Source organism: Pleurodeles waltl, chromosome 3_1, assembly GCF_031143425.1.
Source record: "Pleurodeles waltl isolate 20211129_DDA chromosome 3_1, aPleWal1.hap1.20221129, whole genome shotgun sequence".
NCBI lineage: Eukaryota > Metazoa > Chordata > Amphibia > Caudata > Salamandridae > Pleurodeles > Pleurodeles waltl.
The window spans coordinates 1,528,235,134-1,528,259,866 of record NC_090440.1 but is presented as its reverse complement, the minus strand read 5'-3'; positions in this window follow the sequence as shown (position 1 = coordinate 1,528,259,866).

Below are 24,733 nucleotides of genomic sequence, written 5' to 3'. Positions count from 1 at the left end.
CGGGGAGTTGTGTTGTGTTGCTATATTTTCATTAATCGCTTGTTTTCTAGGTTAGCTGTGTTCACAGTGAGTATCCTTATGGGAAACATATTGACCTTCTCTGCCCATGGCACCCCACGCGCTCAGCAGTTTCGATCACATGAGGGAGCTTGGCTGAGCCCACCACATTCATACATTCTAATACCATTCCCACAATACTGTTTTAGAATGTTAATGGTCTGCTAGATCACATCAAGAGATCAGCCGTTCTGCGATATATTAAAAGGTATCGCCCTGGTGCTGTTCACCTGCAGGAGACCCACTTGGTTGGTCGCCAGTGTACATATCTAGGTCGTTTTGGCTATGACCGGGTGTATCATACTGGATTCTCCAGAGGTTCTAGACGGGGCTGCCCTCATGCTCCATGAGTCGTCGCCCATGTTGGTGGCCTAGACCCACGCTTACCCCCAGGAGAGGTTCCTTGGCATAGAGGACCATCTGGCCATCAAACAGGCCAACCTGCTTTCCTGTTATGTCCCTCCACATTTGCTTTGGCCCACTTTGACTACGCAGCAGGCCTTACTGTTGACCTTTCCAAAGGGTATCACGATCATAGAGGGCAACTTCAACGCAGTCCCAGACCCTACCCAAGACACTTCCGCTGACCCTCACCCCGGTCGGTGTTCTGGAGCGGCATGCCTGTCGACATGGACGGACTCATTGGGCCTTTGCAACATGTGGCATTTCTGGCAATCGCTAGTGAGTGCGTTCACTCATCAGTCTGTGGCCCACCACATATTGGCGTGGATAGATCTGATATGGCTCCCAGTGGTGGATCTCCTGGCCATGACTCCGGTCCAGATTTTTATCTGTGGTATCTCTGACCATGCTCCCATTTTGATGGGCTGGGGCACCCCCTCACAATCCCAGTGCCCGATGTGGCGCTTTAGTGCATGGTACCTGAAAGACCTTGAGTGTTGACTTCATAGAGCAGGAGCTAAAGAACTACTTCAGAGAAAAGTCTGAATCGGTGGCAATGCCAATGACCCTCTGTGTGGCTGGCAAACCCTCCCTGAGGGAAATTATCAAACAATATGTCAGGCGGCGAGAACCCCAGTAAGCCCAATTGATAACTGAGTTAGAGAGCAGGATAATGGACCTGGAGCGTCGGGGTCTGCGGTCAAACGGGGGAGAACTGGGAAGACAGCTGGAGTTCCTGCATGCAGAGTTCCACCAGGCATCCCTCGCGGAGGCTAGACATTGTTGGCAGACCTTTAAGCAGAGGGTATATGAATTAGGTGACAAGATGGGGAAGCTGCTATACTGCAACCTGTGACGTCTCGGCCCAGGTGGTGCCGTCCATCAGGGACGGGACGGTTTCTATGCAGTAGGAGGTGCAGATGATCGCTCATACTTTCGCCTACTTTTAAAAGGATCTCTATGTGCCAGTCCCTCAACCCTAGAGGAACAGGAGAACCCCATTCTGGGGGATATTCCACTGCCCTCCATCCTAGCCACACTGGCTAAAGAGCTAGATCTACCTTTGACAAAGGAGGATGTAGAAGATGCCATTTCAGGCCTTCAGTCCAGGAAAACTTCTGGTCCAGATGTCTACCCTGTTGAATAATATAAGAAGCTTTGCTCACAACTGGTGCCCCATATGCTGAACGTGTATGAGGAGGTGCTTCAATGTGGCTCCTTCACCCCAGGTCTTGACTGCGTCACGATCGTGGTCATACCGAAGGGTGACTTATCCCGGGATCAATGTTTATCCTATCGCCCTATTCAATTGATCAACACAGATTTAAAAATATATGCTAAGATTCTGGCGACCAGAATGCCCAACACGTTGCCCCATTTGATCCATCCCGATCAGTTCAGGTTTATGCTGGGCAGGGGTACACGTCATCGTATATGACAGTCCCAGGTGGTGCTCTCGCAGAAGGAGAGACTGGAGGGTGGGTTGGCACTCCTTTTGGTAGACTTCCACAAGGCTTATGATACCCTGGCTTGGAACTTCCTTGAAGATGTCATGGTGTGAATGGGCTTTGGCCCGACATTTTGGAAAATGTTCCACCTCCTTTATCACGACACCACAGGTGCGGGTTAATGGCGTATTGTCAGACCCCTTTCAAATTTGAAGTGGAACGCGCCAGAGATGCCCCCTCTCCCTTCTGCTATTTGCTTGCTTATTGAACTGTTGGCTTGCCTTCTACATTGTGACCTGCTCATCAGTGGCTGGAGATGGGGGTCAGATTTAAGGATCGCTTGTCCCTATACGCTGACGACATCCTGGCATTTCTGGGGGTGAGCTCCAGACCCGTTATCTTGAGCTCCTGACACTATACGGCGAGGCCTCAGGGTTGAGATTGAATCTCAGAAAGCTACTACATGTAGAGGTGTGAGGAAACGCGGGGCTGTGTCTGGTGCCCGGATATTCTGGTGAGGCGGAACTCATTTAAATACTTGGGAATCCACCTATCCCCTCTCCAAGATTCAAGTTGGCTGCTAAACTTCCAGCCCTTACCCCAGGGTCTCGCCAGGGACCTGGCTCTCTGGCGTCACCTGCCGCTCAACCCATTAGGCTGTAATGCTTTCTTCAAGATGATCTGTCTTCCTTGCTCTTGGTATGTCCTGACAAACTTCCCCTATTTGGTGCTTTGTACTTGGTTCCGGTCTCTCACCTCCAAACTCGCCTCCTTTATATGGACTAGAGGGCGACACAAAGTGGCTTTTTGCTCTGCAATGAAATTTCCCTACGAAGGCGGACTGGGGATACCAGATATCTACATATATTATCTGGCTGCTCAATTATTACAGATCAATGAATGGTTCACTGGTCGGTGCGATGACCCGGCTTATTGTCTAGAGCTCTATCGCCTGGGGTTCAAGGGCCTGCTGGGCTTGCTGTGCGGTGGTGCAATCCTGCGGGCCGTGCCTGAATGTGCTGTGCTGGAGGGTGGCCTTACGACTAACGGGGTGGTACAGGCGCTTTACTAAGCTGACACCCTTATGGCAGGGCACATGGTTGGGGCAGGTATCCCAGCTGAGGGGCTATAAGCAGTGGGAAAACCATTGGGATTACCTACCTGGGGGACGTGTACGATGGTGACCACCTGAAATCCTTCCAGCAATTGTAAGACCAATATGCCCTGGCCAATGCCCAGTTCTTTCGCTTCTTCCAGCTGCACCACGCCCTGCGGGCCATCTGCCGTCTGTCCTGACCCTTCCGGATCATAGCCCTCTTGAGGCGAAACTTCTTATGAACCACATGGGGAAGGGAGCCATTACCCAGATCTACTGCTCGGTGCTTACAAATGCCCCTGACGGCCTCCCTGAGTTGCGGGAGAGGTGAAGGGCCTGGGTGGGGGAGCTAGATTAAGACAATTGGATAGAGGCGTACCTTGCACCCAGAGAACTGGCGATATCCGCACGCTTACGGATGGTGCAGACCAACTACTTCCATATGACATGCTTGTCCCCAGTGCACCTACAACCCATACGCCTGGTGACATCTCCCGGCTGTTTCAGATGTGGTTACCTGGAGGTGCACCTTCTGCATGTACCTGGGGATGTCGGGAGGTGTGTCCCTTTTGAGAGGTAGTGGAGCGAGAGTTTTCTGAGGTTCTGGGACACCCGATTGAGTTGACTGTCAAGGTGCCACTGCTGGGGCTTCTGGAGAAGTTGGGGGGGTGCAAGAGCTGATCAAACTTTTGTGAGGTTGCATGTCTGGTGGCCAAAAGAGACATTGCACAATCATGGAGAAGCCCTATGGCACTATCGGTGCTGAACTGGTGAGTTGGGATGGACTAGTGGTCTCAATTATAAAAACCAATATATGAAGCGCGTGGTTGCCCTTGGAAATATGAGACAATTTGAAAATTTAGGGAAAATGCCAATCTCATCATGGTTTGCTTCTCTGAGTGGAATAACTTAGTTTATGTGGGAAAAAGGGGGGATTGTTGTCAATTGTACTGATCTGTTTCAACTGATTGAACTGCTATGGACTCACTGTCTTGTTTACTTTCAAATGAAATACAATTGGTTATAAAAAAAATATTTGAAGTTGAAAATAAATTTAAAAAGAGAAATGACTACAGACACATGTGGAGTAGAACCCTCGCCTCTTCATGTGAGGGTCTGTGACCTTAACCATTAGGCCACAGGGTACTTGGTACTTTCCTGTCTCAAGACATGCCTATGACACAGATCGTGATAGCACAGAGATGTGAATGTTCCATCACTACGAAGGTGTAACAGTCAAAAGAAAAGTAAATAAGGATACACACTGCCATGACATACTAAGATTTAAACCTTCCCTCTTGTGAGTGACAGTCAAAGAGCTTTACCAATAGGGCAGAAGCTACTCTGGTCTGCACAGCATCAAAACGTAACTATAACATTCCAACCAAAGATCTTGCTAGTCTGACTCTGAGTTATTTGTATGGAGAGTTCATTGCAGTAACAATCTCTCACTCGCTCTCTCTTCCAGACAAAAAAGTGAGAGATTGTGAGAGAGGGAGAGAAATTGAGAGAAAGAGATTGACAGGGAGAACTTGAGTGAGAGAGTGGGAGAGAGATTTTTTAGGCTTTGATTTATGATATACGCTGAATGAGGTTTGAACTGCCAATTCGAACAGGCAAGTGCACCCACTTGCCAGGCCCAAAACTTCCTTTTTACTTCATGTAAGTCACCCCTAAGGTAGGCCAAGGTAGTCCCATTGGTAGGCTACAGTGTATTTAAAACGTAGGACATGTGCTGGTGTGTTTTAGATGCCTGATAGTGAAAGACTGCTAAATTTGTTTTTCATTACTGCAAGGCCTATCCCTCCCACAGCGTAACATGGGGATTGCCTTGAAATATTTTTTAAGTCTAATTTCCCAATTGGAACAGATAGAGGCATGGAGTTTGGGGTCTCTGAACTCACAATTCAAACATACATCTTTTGGTGAAGTTGGTTTTGGAATTGTAATTTTGAAAATGCCACTTTTAGGAATTGGGTATTTTCTTGCTTAACCATTCTGTGCCTCTGTCTGGCTGTGGAATAAATGTCTGGGTCAGGATGACAGTTGGGCTGTTTGTGAACTCACTCTAACAGTCACATGAAGGAAGCTGAGGTGTGCCCTGCATATCCTGATGGGTTTTCTGAGCTAGAGTGGTGGGAGGAACTGATACTGCATAAGGGTTGTGCCTGTCCTTACACAAAGCAGTTTCCAACCCCCTGGGGTGTGTCTAGGGCCGGGGCACGAGGGTAGGGTATTGTTCACTACAAAGTCTTCTCTTTGAAGTTTGCCTATTTTAAAGATAGAAATGGGTATAAATACTGGGTCACTGACCCCACACCTTTAGAACACTTCTTAACTGCGGACATTCTACCAGGAAGAAGAGCTGGGTTCTATAGGAGGGACTGCCACTCGGCCAGTTGCTTTGTTGTGCTGGCCTGCTGCTTGATGCTTCTGCTCTGGGAGTGAAAGAACTGGACTTTGCTTTCTAAATCCCACTCTCCAAGGTCTTAAATTGAGCTTGTCTCCTGTTAAGAAGTCTCAGGGACATCAACGTCTTCAGCTGCCAGTCCCTGGGCTCTCTTGTTGAGAATCTGACTTATTTACTGGTACCAAATCAAGTCTCTGGGCCCTTGGAAGTGAGCTCTGGTGAGAGCTAAGAAGAAACTAAGCACTTTGACTCCAGAGTGACTTCGGAACCGTTTAGTCTCTCTGAGTCCAACGACCTGCAACACAGGCCCAATGCCACCACAGCGCTCTGAAGTCCACCATAGTGTGAGTCCAAAGTGCTGTGTCACTGATGTCCATGCCATATGACACCAACTACGTCGTAGCAGCTGCTGCCCCGCGGTATGATCGCGACAGTGCAAAGTCAACACCTAGCATCTTGACCTGATGGATTCATCAACCCAGCCGGATCATAAGGAACCGATGCCTTGCCACTGATGCCGCATGGCCTCCCCTGCAACCATAAGGAACAGACCGCTCACCTCCCTTGCATAGCAGTAAGAAAACAACGCCTCTCCGTAGCAGTAAGGAACTGATGACTCACTAGCTCCAGTGACGCCTCACCTCCCCGACTCTGTGCAATGTCTTTGTTTACTTGTCTTTTTCCAAGGAACTGTACCTAGGGTCTGTGCAACTCTGTGACCAGCCCACACTATCTCACGTGTGGCGCAGAACTGCTGGAAGTGACTCAGTCGAGACGCCATGAAAGTCCTTAGTTGGAGCTATTGTGTTTCTAAGGGTTATACTAAGATGTAATCTTTGAAAATTTTTATCTTTACATGTGTACATTGAATTTTTGTAATTTTAGTCTTGTGTTACTCAGATAAATATTGGCAATTTGTTAAACTGGTGTGGAATACCTTTGTGGCGTTTTCACTGTGTTACTGTTTGTATGTGTACAAATAATTTACACATTGCCTTTGAGATAAGCCTTACTGCTTGTGCCAAGCTAACAAGAAGGTGAGCAGGGGCTATCTTAGCTGTGTGGCTCCCTTACCCTGGACAGGGTGCTACCCACTGTCAACCTGAGACCCCATTCTTAACCGAGGGGTTTTAAATAGTATCATAAACAGTGTACTCTTCACTATTAAGTCTACCTTTAATATCCTAAAAATAAGGAATTATTAAGTATAATGCAAGATCATGGTTATGTGATATTTGAAGGGAGAGAAGAAGAAAATAAAGGGGATACATTTTCCATTCAAAAATATGGGAGATGACAGTTTTTTCACAAATACATTTCTTTCTCAATGATAAATTCCTAATAGACGAAATTGGGGAGATAATCTACCGTTCCTCTCACCTGTCTGTATACTCAACTATTAAACTGTTAATAAAAAAACATTTTGATGTGCAAAGTTCATAATGGGTGTTCAATAAAAACAGTGTAATGGAAACTCTTACTCAAAAAGATAAAACATATAGACCAGTGGATTGTTATACAATACCATTAACCCATTTCACATTAATTAGTGTGGGATGCATGTTAGCTGTTCTTAGTGCAGTATTAACAAAGATCTCTTTTGTTAAAGCTTAGCAATGAAAAGGTACATACAATATTGGAAATTCAGATACCCAACATGAAAATAAGTCTACAGAATATAAATATACTCCAGGAAGTGTGAATTGTAACTACTGAAACATTACAAGCATTACAAGCAGGTTACAGAATTAGATTCACAGACCACATTTCTGGTTATGGTGGGAGGCTAGCAGGTTGCATAATTGTGAATATTGAGAATATATTATGCTACCACTAGCCTGGAAACCTTACTCAGACAGGACAAGGGGAATGATTTACATATACACATAATAATACTATACCTAAGTGTAACAACACTATTTTTGATATTTACTATTTCTGATTGTAGAGTTACACCAGGTATAGACTTAAATGTCTTCAACCACTCAAATGAGTGGGATGGAGCCACCTACAACATGACTTATGAGTGTAAAATTATTTCTAACTCTCCATATGAGCGTGAGGATTTACACCATTGTGGTGGAGATCTTCATATGGGAAGGTTAGTGAAAGTATTAAAGTTTATTATTTGATAAACAAATGCATAAAATATATTTTAATGTATAATATAAATTCATTTACAGAATTTATTATTGTTGCAAATAGGTTCCGCCCATTGAGTACTCAAGGATGTTTTGCTTTGTGATCACCCGGTTTTGGACCTTTATGGTGAGTGAGTTTCACTACCTGAGTCTCACTTCCACTAATTTGATAGTAAATTGGACTGCTCATGTTTACCACAAGTGTCTGCCTTTTAAGATAAGGCTGCTGCGATGCAGCAAGGGTAAGGATTAGAAATTGGGTCTCTAGTTGGCAGATGTATGCACCCTGTCCAAATAGGGACCACAAACCTAGTTATGGTGAGTCAGTTACACTCCCTAAATTAACCTGTGCTCACTCCTTGGTAGCGTGGCACAGAGCAATTAGGCTTAACTCAAGAGGAAATGTGCAAAGTATTTGCGTAACACTTAATCACAGTAACACAATTAAAGACACCACAAAAAGACTCCACGCCATTTTAGAAAAATAGAGAATATTTATCTAAGTAAAACAAGACAAAATGACTAAAATCTAATCAGTAGAAGTCAAGATATGAATCTTTAAAGATTAAATTCAAAAACAGTGCTTAGAAGTCAATAGCAGTCAAAAGGTTACTTGAGGTCGCAATGGACCAGTGGAAATCCCAAATCCAGGCCGACCACCATGGAGGATAGGCCGGCTACAGGAGCCAGAGAGGTCCTGCTGCAACAGTACCCTCGATGGAGCATTTGTTGACGTTAAAAGTCCACTGTGTTGCCATTGAGACGTGCAAAGGGGATCCTGTGTGATTAACCTACTGTATAAGAGAGATAGGCCTTGCCGCAGAAAAACAAATAATTTAACAGTTTTCACTACTGGACATGTCAAACTGAAAAGTACTTGTCAAACCTTTTAAATATAGTGCACCCTGACCTTGGGGCTAACCAGAGCCTACCTTAGGAATGACTTATATGTTATAAAAAACAGTGTCCACTAGCCAGGTTGAAATGGCAGTTTAAAACTGCACACACATGCTCTGCAGTGGAAGGCCTGAGACATGTTTACAGGGCTACTGTAGTTTTGACACAATCAGTGCTGCAGGCCTACTAGAAGCATTTAGTCTATAAGCCCTGGGCACATATCGTGCACTTTACTAGGACCGTACAATTAAACTAAATATACCAATTGTGGATAAGACAATTTTACCATGTTTAGAGTACACAAAGGCTGAAGAACAGGAGTTTGGACAGAAAACATTAATGAGAAACCACTGCATGCATGCCAGGTCTAACACGTGTCTCCCCATAGCTGAAAGTGGGGAGAGCTACCCAACCCGTGGGAGTTCTCTTTGATAAGGTGGAAAAATCCTGGACAGACCATCAGCATTGGCGTGGTCTGTTCCAGGGCAATGTTCCACCATAAAGTCCATTCTCTGTAGGGAGATGGACCACCTCAAGAAGTTGGGATTCTCACCCTCATTTGCTTTAACCATCTGAGGGGTCTGTGGTCAGTCTGAATCCAGAAGTGGGTGCCAAACAGGTATGACCTTAGCTTCTTCAGTGCCCAGACCACACCAAAGGGTCCCCTTTCAACCTCACTCCACCTCTGTTAACTTGGAAGTAGCCTCCTACTGATGGAAGCTACAGGTTGATCCAGACCCTCTTCATGAGGTCCTCTTCATTTAGCTGTAAGAGCACAGCCCCATGCCATGCTCTGAGCCTTCTGTCTGCACAACAAACTCTTGGGGAGAAATCAAGGGCACTGAGGACAGGTGCTGTCCACATAGCTTCTTTTAGGGTATCAAAAGCTTTCTGGCACGCCTCTGCCCAGATCACCTCGTATGGCTGCTTCTTGGAAGCCCGCTCTGTCAAGGGGGCAACAATCTTCCCATATCCCTTCATGAATCTCCTGTAATATCCAGTGAGGCCTAAAAAGGCCTCTGTCTTGGTTTTGGGATGTTCCCGAGCCAGAATGGTCTCAAATTTGGCCTGAAGGACCTGCACCTTGCCACCTCCCACTTGGTGTCCCGAGTAGACCACAGAACCCTCCCTAAATGGCACTTACTGTCCTTGGTAGTAAGGCCTGCCCTTTTCAGAGCCTGAATCACTTTTTTCAGGTGGCACAGGTGATCCTCCCAGCTAGACATGAAGACTGCAATCTCATCTAGGTAAGCAGCACTGATGTTCTTCAGCCCAACTAGGATCTGATTTACCAACCTTTGGAAGGTGGCATGGGCATTCTTCAGCCTGAAAGGCATGACCCGGAAAGTGAACTGCTCTTATGGTGTAAAGAATGCAGACCTCTGTTTGGGTCCAACTGTCAAGGCAATCTGCTTATATCCAGGCGTTAGGTCAAATATGTTGAGGAACTTAGCAGCTCCATGATGATCTATGAGCTCATCAGCTTCGGTGATGGGGTGTACGTCAGTCCTGATGACTGCACTGAGCCAACAGTAGTTCACACAGAAACTGAGTTCAAGTGTGACATTTCCTAAGAGTTTTGAGGTCCACCAGGTAGGTGACATTGCTCCTATGCTCCTTGACCTCATAGGGCCCACACCAATGGTCGTGTAGAGCACGGGGCTCCATAGGCTCCAAGCCCACAGCGTTTCATGTCCTCCTGGATGGCTTCTGGGTTGTCTTGGTAGAGCTTCCTGAAGTGTACTCTCTGTTTGTGGCGGGCCAGCATGGAGCTGACTACATCCTGGAGACTCTCCCAGGAGTTTGCTCTTCTTCACCAGAGTGAGAGGCCCTCTCACAGGGTGCCCATACAGAAGTTCAAAGGGGCTGTAGCCAACCACCTTCTGTGATACCTCCATGTAGGTGAACAAAAGACATGGCAAAAGGATGTCCCACATGGGTTCAGGTAGACCCATAATCATATCTTTCAGAGTACAGTTGAACCTTCCAACCAACTTGTCGGATTGGGGGTGGTAAGGAGTGGAGAACTTGAATGTTACCCCACACTCCTTCCATGTGGCCTTCATGTAGTTGGACATGAGGTTGGTACCTCTGTCAGATATCATCTCCTTGGGGAAACATTTCCCCATCAGAGCTCTGGCCACAGTGGGTGCAGTCACTGTCCTCAGAGAGTAGCCTCTGGGTACCAGGTGATGTGGCCCACCAAGACCAGAACTAATCTGTTGCCCATGGCTGACTTGGGGTCCAGAGGCCCCATGATCTCTATGCCAACCTGCTCAAAAGGTATACTGACAGGTCAAGGTTGTAGGAGGGCCTTGCATTTCCCCCCTGACTTACCATTCGCCTGGCAGGTGAGACAGGACCTACTAGGGGAGGACTGCCTCATTTGAGGCCAATAAAAGTGGGTGACAAGCATCTCAAAGGTCTTTTCCTGCCCCAAATGACCTGCCAGTGGCACATCATGAGCCAGACTCAGTAGGAAGGACCTGTAGCACTGGGGGATCACCAACACACGTGTTGCCCCAGGCACAGTATTTTATTTTTATTTTTATTTAAATTGAGTTTTATCTTTTCAGAAAACAGTACAGAAACAACATGCCATCAGCCATCAGACTCACAGTACATTATGTTGCAACACTTAGGCAAAGCAACAATTTACGGGTCATTGGTGAGTCCATCAGGGTGTTCCAGTCAGTGAGCTGTTAGAGGGCCCATATGTGTCAGGTGCAAGGAAGCTGACAGCCCTTCTGCATATGTGACCAGCGTGTCTCTACAATATACCATGTCCAACATTCATAGTTTATATTTGGGTGCATAGCGTTGGCCCCAGTGCATGGCCACCCTTCTCTTGGCTAACAAAAGTGCCACCACTACAAGTCTGCGCGCTTGGAGCTTCAGCTGCTCAATCAGACCCAGTAAGCACATCTGAATAGTGTAGTCCACAGAATCTGACATCACAGTATGCAGATTTCGTACCACTTGTAGCCAGAACTCCCTGCAAGGCCACAGCTCCATGTTAGGTGCAGGAAATCTGCATCAGTCATGCCACACCTTTGGCAATGTATATCCTCTTATAGCCCATATCTACATAGTATGACAGATGTATAGTACATTTGCCGTAAGTACTTAAAGTGTATGATGTGTAAGTTACAATTTGGGGTTAGCAGCCCAGTCAATGTACAGTAGAAACCCCATTCCTCCTTGCTCAAGGGTGTGTCTAATGTGGTGTTCCACCTTTCCATCACTTTGTCCATTAGCGACAGACTGCCTCCTTGTTCTGCATTGTATAGTTTTGTAACCATGTGGCAGCGAATAGGACTATTAATTAGCGCCTGCAGAGCACACAATGGGGCATATTTATACTCTGTCTGCGCCGAATGTGCGTCAAACATTTTGACGCACATTCAGCGCAAACCTTGCACAATATTTATACAATGATGCCCGTGAACGCCAAAAGTCCGCCGTATGCGTCATTTTCTGGATGCGGGAAACCGCCTTGCGTTATGACATGCAAGGTAGGCATTCCCGTCCAAAAAATGACTTAAACACCTGTGTGCCATATTTATGCTACCGCGCAAAACTCCCGCATGGCCGGGAGGCGGAGTTGGAAAATGACGCACAGCCCGATTTGCATAAAAAAATAACGCCTGGGTCAGGGCAGGCGTTAAAATGGGGCAAACACACCAGTACTTAAGGAAAACACACAGAAGCAACAACAGAGCTCCGAAAGGAAGACATGGAGGTGCTTTTCATCCAGCATGCACACAGAGCACAGGACCAACAACAGCAGCTTCCACAACACCAGCAGGGACCCCAAAGGCAACGCAGAAGGCAGGAGAGGATATTCTGCACCATGACAACCCATGTGGGACTCCGCAACAAGACATCATCCAGAGGTACAGACTCAACTGGCAAGCCATTCAGCAGCTGCTGAGCCACAGTTGGCACCCAGCTTGCAGACACCCACACCATTCCACCAGAGACCAAGTTGCTAGCTGTCCTACACATGTTGACAAGTGGCTCCTTTCAAACCACTGGTGCCCTGGTTGCCGGGATCTCACAGCCCTCATTCTCTTCCTTCCTACCCAAGGTATAGGATGCCATCATCTCCCTCACACCCCGCCACATCAGCTTCCCCAACATATAGCAGAAGCATCAGGAGACCAAACAGGACTTCTACCAAATCAACGGCTTCCCATGCGTGCTTGGTGCCACTGACTGCACACATGTACGCATTGTGCCACCTGCTGCAACTGAACATCTATACCGCAACAGGAAGCACACACACTCCATCAATGTGCAGGCTACTGTGAATCACCGGGGTTGATCACCAACATTGTGGCAAAGTATCCTGGGAGTGTACATGATTCATTCATCTTCCGTCACTGCACCATCAATCAACACTTCCAGGATGGACGATATGGAAATGGCCTACTTGTTGGTAAGTACAGAAACCCGGTTATATACACACTGCACAGCAACCCTCCAGGACACACAACACATACACCACTACATTGACACGTGGCCAAGAAGACACTGATGTTGTGACACTGCTAGTCATGTGTGATATCCTCACCCAATAGGATACACACCTATGGACAAATGACAGTTCCAAATAACAACAGATGCCACTCCGCAGACACAAGGTAACAATTTAAAAACAACACAATGACAATGGCATGGCCTTAACTGGCAGTACAACTTGGAAGATTAATCTTTCAATATCACATCAATAACACTCAATCAAACACCCTTCCAACCAATAAGTACTGTGTAAGGTGTGTGCAATGTGTTTTGCTGCAGGTCAAACACCATGAGACACATAGCATGATGATGATGACCACAATGAAGGTGACATGGAATCATTGAGGCTGTACCAATATCTCACATCACTCCTGCTCTGACATTGCCCACTACCAATAAGCAAGTGGACTGTGCTAAGAACACATATTGATGTGACAATATTGAAAGTGCACATTCCTACACATACGGTTAGAGACAATTACACATATACACAACAGATGTACAGGCATATGGACCTTCTGACACTCGAAACGACAACCTCACAACCAAGTTAGCCAGCTGAACTGGACCAGGTTCAGTAGTATAGGTACACGTTTGAACATTAGTCAACTCGGCAAGGGCAGAGAAATAGGTCTGCAGAGAACATGTCACACATGGGATATTTGTGCATTGTCAATTGTCAACACATCAGTGCTGCAAACTTATGGAGATGTGTTATACAATGTCACCTAGCCAAATCAAAGGGCATCACTGATGTTTAACAAATTCAATTGCATATGTTAAATTGGATGGGATGTCCAGGCCATATAGATGCAACTGTGTTACCACCATTGTGGAATAGATTCTGTGTATGTAAGTATCATGTCACCCCCAGTTAAGACACATGGACACCTCTTTCACGTGACATAATGCAAGGGACTACACAATGTACTGCAACTCTACAAACATACAACTGACATCCGGTCAATCAGCTAAACACCAGTTCAGATAATGAAACAACCCAATGCTGATGGTACATCCTAGAAGCCTAGGATTCCGCACAATAACACAAACACAGATGAGTCACAGACAACACAAGATAACAACTGCCATGTAAAGTGATAATCATGGTGCTAGCAACATCAAATTTTTCTCACTCATTTTCTCTTTCAGCTGATCAGGGGTATGGGATCCAGCCATGAATCATGACCCCATTTGTAAACCCAAGCACAGCCTCGGAGCATGGCTATAATGAGGCACATCGGAGGACACGCACCATAGTTGAGAGGACTTTTGGCATCCTGAAGTCAAGATTCAGGTGCCTCGACATCACCGGAAGCAGCCTCCTATACTCCCCAGAAATGGTCTGCAAGATCATTTTGACTTGTGCCATCCTGCACAACATGTGTGTAAGGAGGAACATTCCCCTCCATGAACCCGACCCACAAATGGCTGAAGAGGAGGAAGAGGAGGACGTTGTCCATCAACATGAGGAGGACCATCCAAACACAGCTGCAGGATTGCGCTGGAGGCAACACATAGTCCAAAACTTCTTTTAACTATAGTCACCATCACCACTGTCTTACCATATGTCATTAAACACCTATTCTAATAACTATATCATGGTCTGGGTAATCATTTTTGCATTACATTATCCTTAAGATTCATAATCAGAGTGTAGCCTCATGGAGCATTGCAGAAATACATATTAGGATCCTGAAAAATCGACATTACATTTGATGGGCATGAATGTACACCCAACTGTAAATGACATATAGCCTGTCCATTTCACATTTGAAGGGCAATAGCAGAGGACCACAGCTATTTCACACATACATGTTGGCAACATGGTTCATTGCAGCATATGGCACACAACTAAGACACCATCATTCACTAAGGAAACAAATGGCTCATACATGAGGCAGTGGATGTGCTCTAGCATTGGTAACAGGAAGGTATGACCAGACCCTTGACAGCAGTAAGTGTGACATCAGCTATCTTTGCAAGCAGTATGTGTGACAAGAAATCCATGTAAGCAGCAAATGGATAGCACGAGTGCCCCAGGTATGACTAGCATTGCTCACAAGACATCTCCTGCACATGCCAACCCAGGTCATAAGTCCTGTCATTGCCATGTTCTCTGTCTCTCCCCACCCTTCTCGAGGGGGCCCTGGAATGGACTATTTGTACCAAGATAATCCCTCATCTACACACACCCAGACTCACATTCTGACTCCAGTGTGCTTCCCTTTTTAGTATGGTATGCCATAGTCATTGTTCTTCTGTCTTCATGGACTTCTGGTCGGATAATGCACTGCCTTGTAGTCTGTAGGACCTGTAATCTCCTCTCCATTGCTTCCCATGTGAAAGGTACTGTTAGCCCTTTGAACTTGACTCTCACCTACAGGACTTGTGAGAGACTGAAGCTGCACACACCTGTGAGCACCGCCATGCAGACCAGCCATTTGAACATGAACTGCCCTTGCAGCTGCCTGGAACGGCATAGAAACTGCCATTATATGTATATCACTGTTATGCATTGCCGTATGAATCACTTGTGTAACACAGGCCTTGGGTTTTTGTCTAACGTTGCAGCACACAGGACAAAAACAGTTTACATTTTCCACAGGGTTGTTCCACCTTTGACCAGTCTCAGTCTGCTCACTGTGTATTTGCCTTGTTCATTTTTGTTCCTGATTGACCCTGCATCATGTTAGCCTGACTGGTTCCTGTCTTTGCATTACCATAAAGGTTCCCTGTGGCTACATTTGTCTCATAGTTGCTTTCCATGCCCTCACTCTCCTCCTGGGGTATTGTGTCAGGTAGGTCTACAGTGAGTACTCAAATACATTGTATAGCGTAATCAGTTTACTTATCGTATCATGGGGTAGAACTTGTATTCAAATAGCCCATCCCTTGTCTGGGTTTCATGTATGCATGAGGTTCAAATAGCGACAGTGTACCATGGCTGTATGCATGGATTGGGTATGGTGCCTCCAGTACAACAAACAACGTTAGATAATGTGCATGAAATGTCAACACATGTTTGTACCCTGACGGTCCACACACTGATTCACATCGCCCCCAAAATATTGATGGGGCTTGCATGGTGAATAGCTGTGAGATTAATCAGCACAGAGGCACTGATGTTCCCGGATGCAGTGGGAATTTTAGAGGTCACCCTGTGTACAAATGTTGTGAGGAACCCTGCCGGTTTAAAATGACTGATTCATTAACGTTGTGAGGACACCCAGGTTGCCCTGTTGTCAGTCTCATTAAACTACTGCAGTGCCATAGCTGGACTATCCCCATGTGTGTTGTCTATTCCTCTTTGGATTTCATTCAATTCAGCTGTGAAGGATACTTTGTTAATGCAGGGAATGGCTCCACAGACTCATGACTAGACCTGCACATAACTGTGACAACATGGACCCCAATAATGCTACACATTGGCCCACACACTTGAACTGGACACCTTTGTGCAATTAACCACTGGAAATATGTGAACACATGCTACTTGGTCTGCTGGTCCTCCACTGCCACAGGAGAAACATAGGTCATTTATACGACTCAAACTGTGGAGTGACATTACATTTGTGGATTAGTTTTGGGACTCGGTGGCACAAACACCGTACCCACATAGCATTTTCCAATGCCTAACTCATGGGTAGTATACAAACAAGTGCTCAAGAAGTGGTATCCAACATTCCAGGACATGTGATGGCTTAGTCTTGGAACATTGCCATGATCAGCCATCTTCTATCTAGCCTGTGCATGGTTTGTCATTGGAGATGCTTATGTCCCAAAAATCTAGGAAGTTCACACAGCATTTGTTGCTATGTGTATGACAAACACATTTCCTTTCTCATTTCCACACTGAATAGCATCTGATGCTTGGCCACATTGTCAACACATGCATACAAGCACATTTATGAAAACACGTCTTGTGATGTTCACACAGTGGGGCAACTAAATTTGTAAGAGCCAATTCACACACATTGACACACAGGCAATGAGTTACTGTATTGAGTTGCGTAGCCTTGCTATCCTCTATTGATGCACAACCTGCTCAAACTGGGTAATACCAATTTGTATTCCACACGTTTGGGCATCTATTGTATCAGTGAAGAGTGCAAATCCAGTACAACAACTAGAGGATCATGGTCCGCAGTAGTATGATCTGCCACATGTGCCCATACACCAGAATGCACAATGTAGGTGCAAACAGCCTATCTCTGTAAAGTCACACCTGTCATGTGCTAAAAAATTTGAGAAATGACCCAAACCCAGCAAAAGATGGACATTTTGACTCATACATGTCAAAAAAGACGCACATGCGTCAAAAAATGCTGCATATGCGTCGAAAAATTACGCTCACTGCCATGATACATCCATTGGCCCTGAGCAGTAATTCCCACACTGTACCCCATGAAATTGCTTTACTATGAAAAATATTTCAAAATATGGATGGGATGCAGGGTAATTTCTAAGAATGTACGTAAAAAAAAAATTACGCACAGACTGTAAGCGTTATAGTATTTTGATGCATAGGAATAAAAATGCACCGCATTTGAGGCAGGAAGTGATGTAATAGGATATCCTGTTTACAGAATTAGTACAGTGGGTGTACTTTCACTTTCACTTTGCAGTCTGTGATTTTTCTTGACTGTATGGCTGTGTTTGGACTTCTCTCTCTGAATATTGTGAATTTGTCTCCTGTTTGCTCTTTATATTGTCTTTTGGTGTTTTCTAAGTGTCTGTGGTATCCTGTGTAAGTGTATTTTTTGTCATTTCTGGTGTCTAATTTTGCCTTTGTACTGTTGGGAGTCTGTTGGGGGTAGTGTTAGTTTGGGGATAGTTGGGTTGTTGTAGTGTTATTTACTTTTCATTTCCGTCTCCTCCTTTCCCTTCATTATCCTCTGTACCCCTTAATTCCTTCTTTTTTTTACAGGCATGTTGGGTAGGCCACGTCTTGGTAGAATGGGAGAGGAGGAGCTGGGGGGATTTATTTGGCTGGTGTGCCACTTCCTTCCATTGATGATAGAAGCAGGTGGCCGGGTGATACAGGGGTATCACACAGAGGCAAGGAGGCTCCGGTGGGGAAAGGTCCTTTACCATCTTAAAAAAATATACAACACACTGCGCAACGACCACCGGCTAAAACACCTTTGGGCTGACCTGGTTACCAGAGAGCAAGACCTGCTGGACCACCTGGGTATTGTGATTGGTGGCCCTGTTGGTGAGTACAATTCAGAGTAATGTGCACATTTAAATGCTCTGTAGTGACAGTAGCAGATTTGTTCATATTCTGCAGACAATGTTTTTGGACATGTGAAATGCAAGTTAAACATACAGTGGCCGTGAGTTATACAATAATTCCTACACATTACCGTCATTAAGCAATGGCAGGCATGAGACATGTTGATGGGCTACTTAAGTGGGGAGCTCAATCAGTGCTGTAGGCTCACTAGTAGCATGTAATTTACAGGCCCATGGCACTGGTAGTGCACTTTACTAGGCAGTAAATATTCCAATTGTGGATAAGCAAATATTGTCATGTTTTGCACAGTGAGCACATGCACTTCAGCACTGATTTGCAGTGGTAAAGTGCCCAGAATCCTAAAGTCAACAAAACAATCATCAAAAAGGGAAGGAGGAAGGCAAAGAAGTCTAGGGTTGCCCCTGCAGAAAAGCTCAGGTCCAACACTTCTAGGCCTTATTGCCCATAAAAGCAGGGTGCAGATATTCACAAGTAGGGCATGAAGAAATTATTGTTGAACAAGTTCTTAAAGTGAAATATCCCTCAAAACGATTTGCTGTACATTTATTAAATGCTAAACATGGATTGGTAGCAACTGGAAAAAAACTTCTTACACTCTTTTGAATATTTATTTCCAGTCCTCTCTAATAGCAAGGTTCGATTTTAAATTATTATTTTAGAATGGAACTTTCATAAAATTGGCATTTTTTCTGCCTAAAGTTTCTGCGAGTTTCCTGCGACCTGGGCTGGTAATGGCTCTCCCACTGGGAAATGCATAATGGAGCAAGACAGCACACAAAGGCACCTGGGTGTAAAGGGAGTGGGTTTTCCCTACAGGATGGCTGGGGGAGGAGTTAGGCCCTGCTCTGGTTGCAGTTCAAAAGGTCTCTCCCCAGCACACTACAGGCACAAGTCTTGTGTGTCACCAGAGAGCTGGAGTCAAACCCAGAAAAGACAAAAGGGTAATCCCCCAGCCACAGATGGTCTAAATATTCATTTGAAAAGCTTTATTAACAATATATTATTGACATTGATTTTTGATAAACATTGCAGTGCTTTATTTACCATAATGATTGTATTTAAACATGATTATTGATCCTTATGATATAATGGTGATTATTAACATGTGGATTACTGGTCTTTTTATTGTGGTGACCCTTTCTCAAAGCCAGTAGGCTTGGCTTATATCTTGATGTAGTGACTGTTGACAAAGCCAATAGGCCCACTTTATTTAAAGTGGTACTACCTTATATTGTGATGTTCTATCTGCTGTTGGTGAGAGGTATTGTGATTTTGAGTATCATGACCCATTAGGGGGAAATGCGATTTCAGAATGTCACTGGAGGTACTTCTCTATGCTCGAAACATATATCTGTAAATGAATGCATAATATGTAGTGGTGTGTATAGTAAATGTACTTTTAGAAAATGCACTGACTGGACAATCTTTTATTGAGTGTTACTATTGCATGCCAGCAAATGGTTATTACAACCCTCAGCACCTCCCTCGGCTAGGCTTCACAGACTGCCCAAATAATAACCCAATTTTGTGAAATTATTCACCTAGAATTATTAAAGTAAAATCTCAGAGGAAATTAATTTATCAAATTGAACATGTATTAAATAATTAATTTATCTTGTAAATCATTTTTAAACAATAATAAAAGGGTGTCACTCTTACAAACATTTTTAATGTGCAGTAAAGTTTGTTAAAAGTTATATTTTGAATTAATGTAATTTATTTTATATTTGTGGACAAGGCTTGTCAAGATAGCAGACAACACGTTTTGCTGAACAGCTATGATGTCCTTTATCTTAGTCCTTCAAGAGCCTACTGGAATTCCTGCTGAATGTGCCTTTAGCCATATGGCAGAAACTATCTGAAACGTCTTGGCTCCAATTAAAGTCGCCTTTAGGAGCAGATACCACATTTCCAACAGCGGGAATCGATTGAGTGGGGCCAGCTCCTCCTCCTTTTATCGCTCTGGCCTGGTGGGTCCCATCTATGGCGCGGGTGGATACCATTTTGTGATGTATACGGGTTACCGGACCCGAGCTTGGACCGCCAATTGCAGCCGAGGAGCACTGGTGGATTTGTTGAGGATTTTGTGTGTATATTATTATTATATATATGCATATTATATATATATATATATATACACACACACACTCATATATATATATACACATATATATATACATATATATATATATATATACATTGCATATTACTCCGCTCCAACCACACTTCGGTTAGAAAAGATGAGCCATACCAGCAGAGTCACTTAATCGGTTTTTACTGGCAGTCTTTCAGGGAAACACAAAGCATTTCGACCGATCTCTGGTCTTGGTCACATGACATGTAGTTTCTATTGCCGTTATTTGAAGAACTATGACAGTGATAGACATAAACAAAAGACTTTGCCTACCAGCAATATAACGTTACTAAACAAAAAAGCTAATTCAAGGTTTTTGAGATTTACTGAGAAGACTGGTTAAGTACAGTGCATGACCTTTATGTACACATGCATTGCAGTAGTGAATTAATGAATGACGATGTCAATTAGGAATGAAAAAGCTATCTATGTATGTCTGATTAATGCACAATTGTATTGAATTGATACTCACCATTCTTGTTATTTGAATTATCTTTTTGGTTTCAGTACATCTAAAAAATCTTTGATTCAGCGAAAAGTGTTATGTATTGCTACTATAAATATATATATCACTAAAAGGAAACCTTAATCAACTTTCACCAAATAAGGAACAAAGTAAAAAGAAAATTCAAATTCACACGACTCCTGTTGTTTGATGCATTATATAGAATGTAGGTGTATCCAGGAAGAGACCCTCACCACAGAATGATACAGTGGGATTTCTACTCCTTTTATCAGGTTCATGCAGTTGCCTGATGGCATATCAGGGAGATTGGAAAGCGTAGAAGCTCAAAACCATGAAAGAAAGGCATTCTACTTCTGTTCCCATAGATGGCTAAAACATTCATTGCTTTTAAGAACAGTGTTGGGGTTGTGTTGGTCCATTTGTGGTGTGGGAATTGTGGAGGTATGGTCAATCGTCTCCACTGCTGTAAGTTGATCTGTTATCCACAATACCACATCCTGAAGCTCTAACTAACTTTCAGGCACCGGCAAAGATCCTTAAGAGGAGTAGTACTCATGCCTAATTAAGCATAAAAAGAAAAGATCTCTGCTTTGTTTTGGAAGTTTTTTTATAAGGCCTTACATTACATTTAAAATCTATATGTGGCTGTCATGTGGTGTAGCACAAAGAGACTCGTTCGATTTTTCTCTCATTCCTCGTTGTTTTAATTTAATTCAATCGAAGCAATGAACACAGTTCCTTCATCGTCAAACTAATCAAGAGTAACAACCAATAAATACATCAGGCAAACTTTGCAGAGGGGACCCAGTCACCTAGATGAACCTTCTGATCTCTTGGGGCACAGACCTCCTGTTGGTAGCCCAAACTGGTCAGATATTGCATTATGCTATAGGTGAGTCTCCCACCATGATCGCCATTTCAAGCATTAAAGTCATCAAGAAGTACTTTTTCAGTTAATAAAGAATCATGAGCTATGAAATCCAAAACTTTTGGGGCCAGATGTATCAAAGATTTGGTTTGCATTTCATAAATAGCGAATGTTATGAAATCGCTACTTGAGAAATGCAAAATGGGATGTCTGAATTTTGCGATTCGGTAATAGCGATTTCTTAAAATTCGCAAGTGCTATTACCTAATCGCAAATAGAGAATGGGACTCCAATCGACCCTATGGGCCTGTAGGCCCATAGATGTGAATGGTTTTGCATTTCCCAATTTGCGAATTCCAGTTATTAATTCGTAAATTAGGTAATGGAAAACCCAGGGTGCTGGGGGCCTAAGGCCCCCTCTGATGCACCACCAAAAATATTTGCAGACATGCGAAGCACACACATGCCTTAGGGGCATGTGTGCGCTACATGTCAATTTTAAAAATGCATTTATAATGCTTACCACCAAACTTTAATTTGTGTTAATTGCATTTCCTAAATGCCCAGTTCGCATTTATGAAATGCTTGATCCATGTGCTTTGGAAATCGCAAATAGGAATTCTCTGTTTGCGATTTCCTATTTAGAGAATCGCAATTTGCGATTCTCTAAATGGGATCACAATTTTAAGAAATCACCATTTTTGCGATTCCTTAAAATTGCACTGCGAAAGCCTTTCATACACTGTGAAAGGCATTTTTGCTTTCGCAAACAGCTGAATTTTGCGATTCGCACCGTTTGCGAATGCAAAAACATTTAATACATCCCGCCCTTGGTTCAGAATTAAAAAACTCCACGGTGCTTCATCTTTCTTACAAGAGGGAGGGTGCTGGTACTTGATGCTCTGTGTTTGAAGTCCAGCATCAGGGAGGTGGAGGCACGTGCTGCACCGACCTAGCACAATAGACTCCTTGAATGGATGGAGTGTCACAGAGCCCCAAGCCTCTAAACGTGCCTTGACTGCATCAAGCAGCTTCAGAACCCTCGGGACTTTAGAACTGGACAGCGCAGGAGCAGCAACTTCAGTTCCTAGTAAGGCGCTGTTGCTGTAACATGCTGTAATGAAGCCTGGAAGAGAGCTGCAGTGCCTGGTGTTCCTGACTAGCCCCTCCGTGCACCATCCCTAGAGCGCTGTTTGCACTTTTTAGTTTGTTTCTACGGTACCCTTGTTTCTCGTATAGCTTCTGTAACTGTAATGCTGGCTGGGTTATTTAACTATCACGAGTGTATATATACTACGTCGATACACCCATCCTGTGATTGTATCTTATCACTAAACGTTTTGTAAAGTGTTTCCAAATAAATGGAACATAAAGGCAGCACCTGCATCAGTACAAAGCAGAATATTATGAATGGCTATTTTAAAAATGATTTGGGAGCAAGAATTAGAACTTTGATGGTATTGGCAATTCCTCGACTTTGTGGAGGTAGTTCTAAAACAGGAGGCAATGTCACTGGTGACTGGAGGGACTCTCAGAAAACGTGAAGAATGTTCAACAGTAGCAGCAAAGGGCGGGACAGCGCATCTGTGAGCTGGAGGGTAAGTCTGTAGAGATGAACACTACCATTAAGTGCCCTGCAAGGCGATAGCGACAAAAGGGATCCACATACTTGATGCAAGAACTGAACAGTTAGAAAATGTGGGGAGAGGGTCACTCATCAGCCTCCGAAAGGTCACTAATGATTCCCGCAGAGACCATTAATTGAGATGTGCAAGGTGTTGTGAAAGGTGGTAGGGAGATGCGGCACAGCAGATGGTGAAATTGACGCAATGTCCGGTGCAGTGATGGTTGCCCTGGGATCGTACTTAGATAGCATGGAGCCCACCAACTTCTGCTTTTTTCTGATGTGCATAAAATACATGCTGGTGAAGAAAAGAGACCTTTTGCAGATTTAGAACAAATTAGTGGCAAGGAACCTGGAGGGCTTAATAGGCATCCCCGCATGTCTGAGGGTGACAAACAAGGGGAAGCAACTTGAGATCTCCATGGTGGAGTCGGGGAAGTCCTTCCTGGACAGTTTGCCACTTCATACTGGGCATTGAGGTATGATGGGCAGATGCACTGTATGTTGGGAAACTGGCATGGGCTGGGGGTCCTTCTGCGGATGGAGGTGGGCATGGGATATGATACTTGAATCTTCATTTTGCTTAGGATTTGTTTTGTTGTCTCTCTGCTTTCAATTTCCCTCTTTTTGAGTTTGATATAAACCCACTGGAGTTCGTAACTACAAATGAAATTGGTGAAGGGTGACAGTTAATTTGTGATTGGATTTACAATTGCATTTAGGCCACTGCGTGGAAATGGTGTCTCAATTTGTTGCCTTTATTTTGCAATGACCAATACTGCAAATTGTTAATAGATTAAAACATAAAAGTCATGTGAAATTTCCTCCACCAGAACAATAGTATACTCCTGTAACTCTAAAACTGCCAGTGCTCTTGTACCTCCAGCCCTACCATACCCTAGTACCTCCACCTCTTCCCTGCATACAGCCTTGAATGTCTCTTCCTATCCTAGCATCTCTACCCCTGCCTTTCCTTAGTACCTGTACCCAGGTTTGTACCCTAGCATCGCTACCTCTACATATCGCATAGTACCTCAACCTGTGCCTATATCCATTAACTTTTACCTCTATTTACTGATATGCGTACCTAGATGCTATCTATTGCTGGCGATACCTTAGTACTACCACCCCTTTCTGTACCCTAGTATTTCTACACTTCCCAATACCACAGAGCTTCTACCTAGATTATAACATAGCGCCCCTACCGCTGGCTACGCCCTAGTTCCTCTATCTTTGCCTAAACCCTGGTCTATTTATCCCTATCTATACTCCAATATCTCTTCCCCTTCCCCATTAATCCGTTCTCTTTTCACGTTATTTCGAGCCGTTTTCTTTGCGATGTATTCTTGTGACGGCCAAACCTTATCCTCTCAAGTAAACTCCCACCCACCCAGTAGAACAACAGT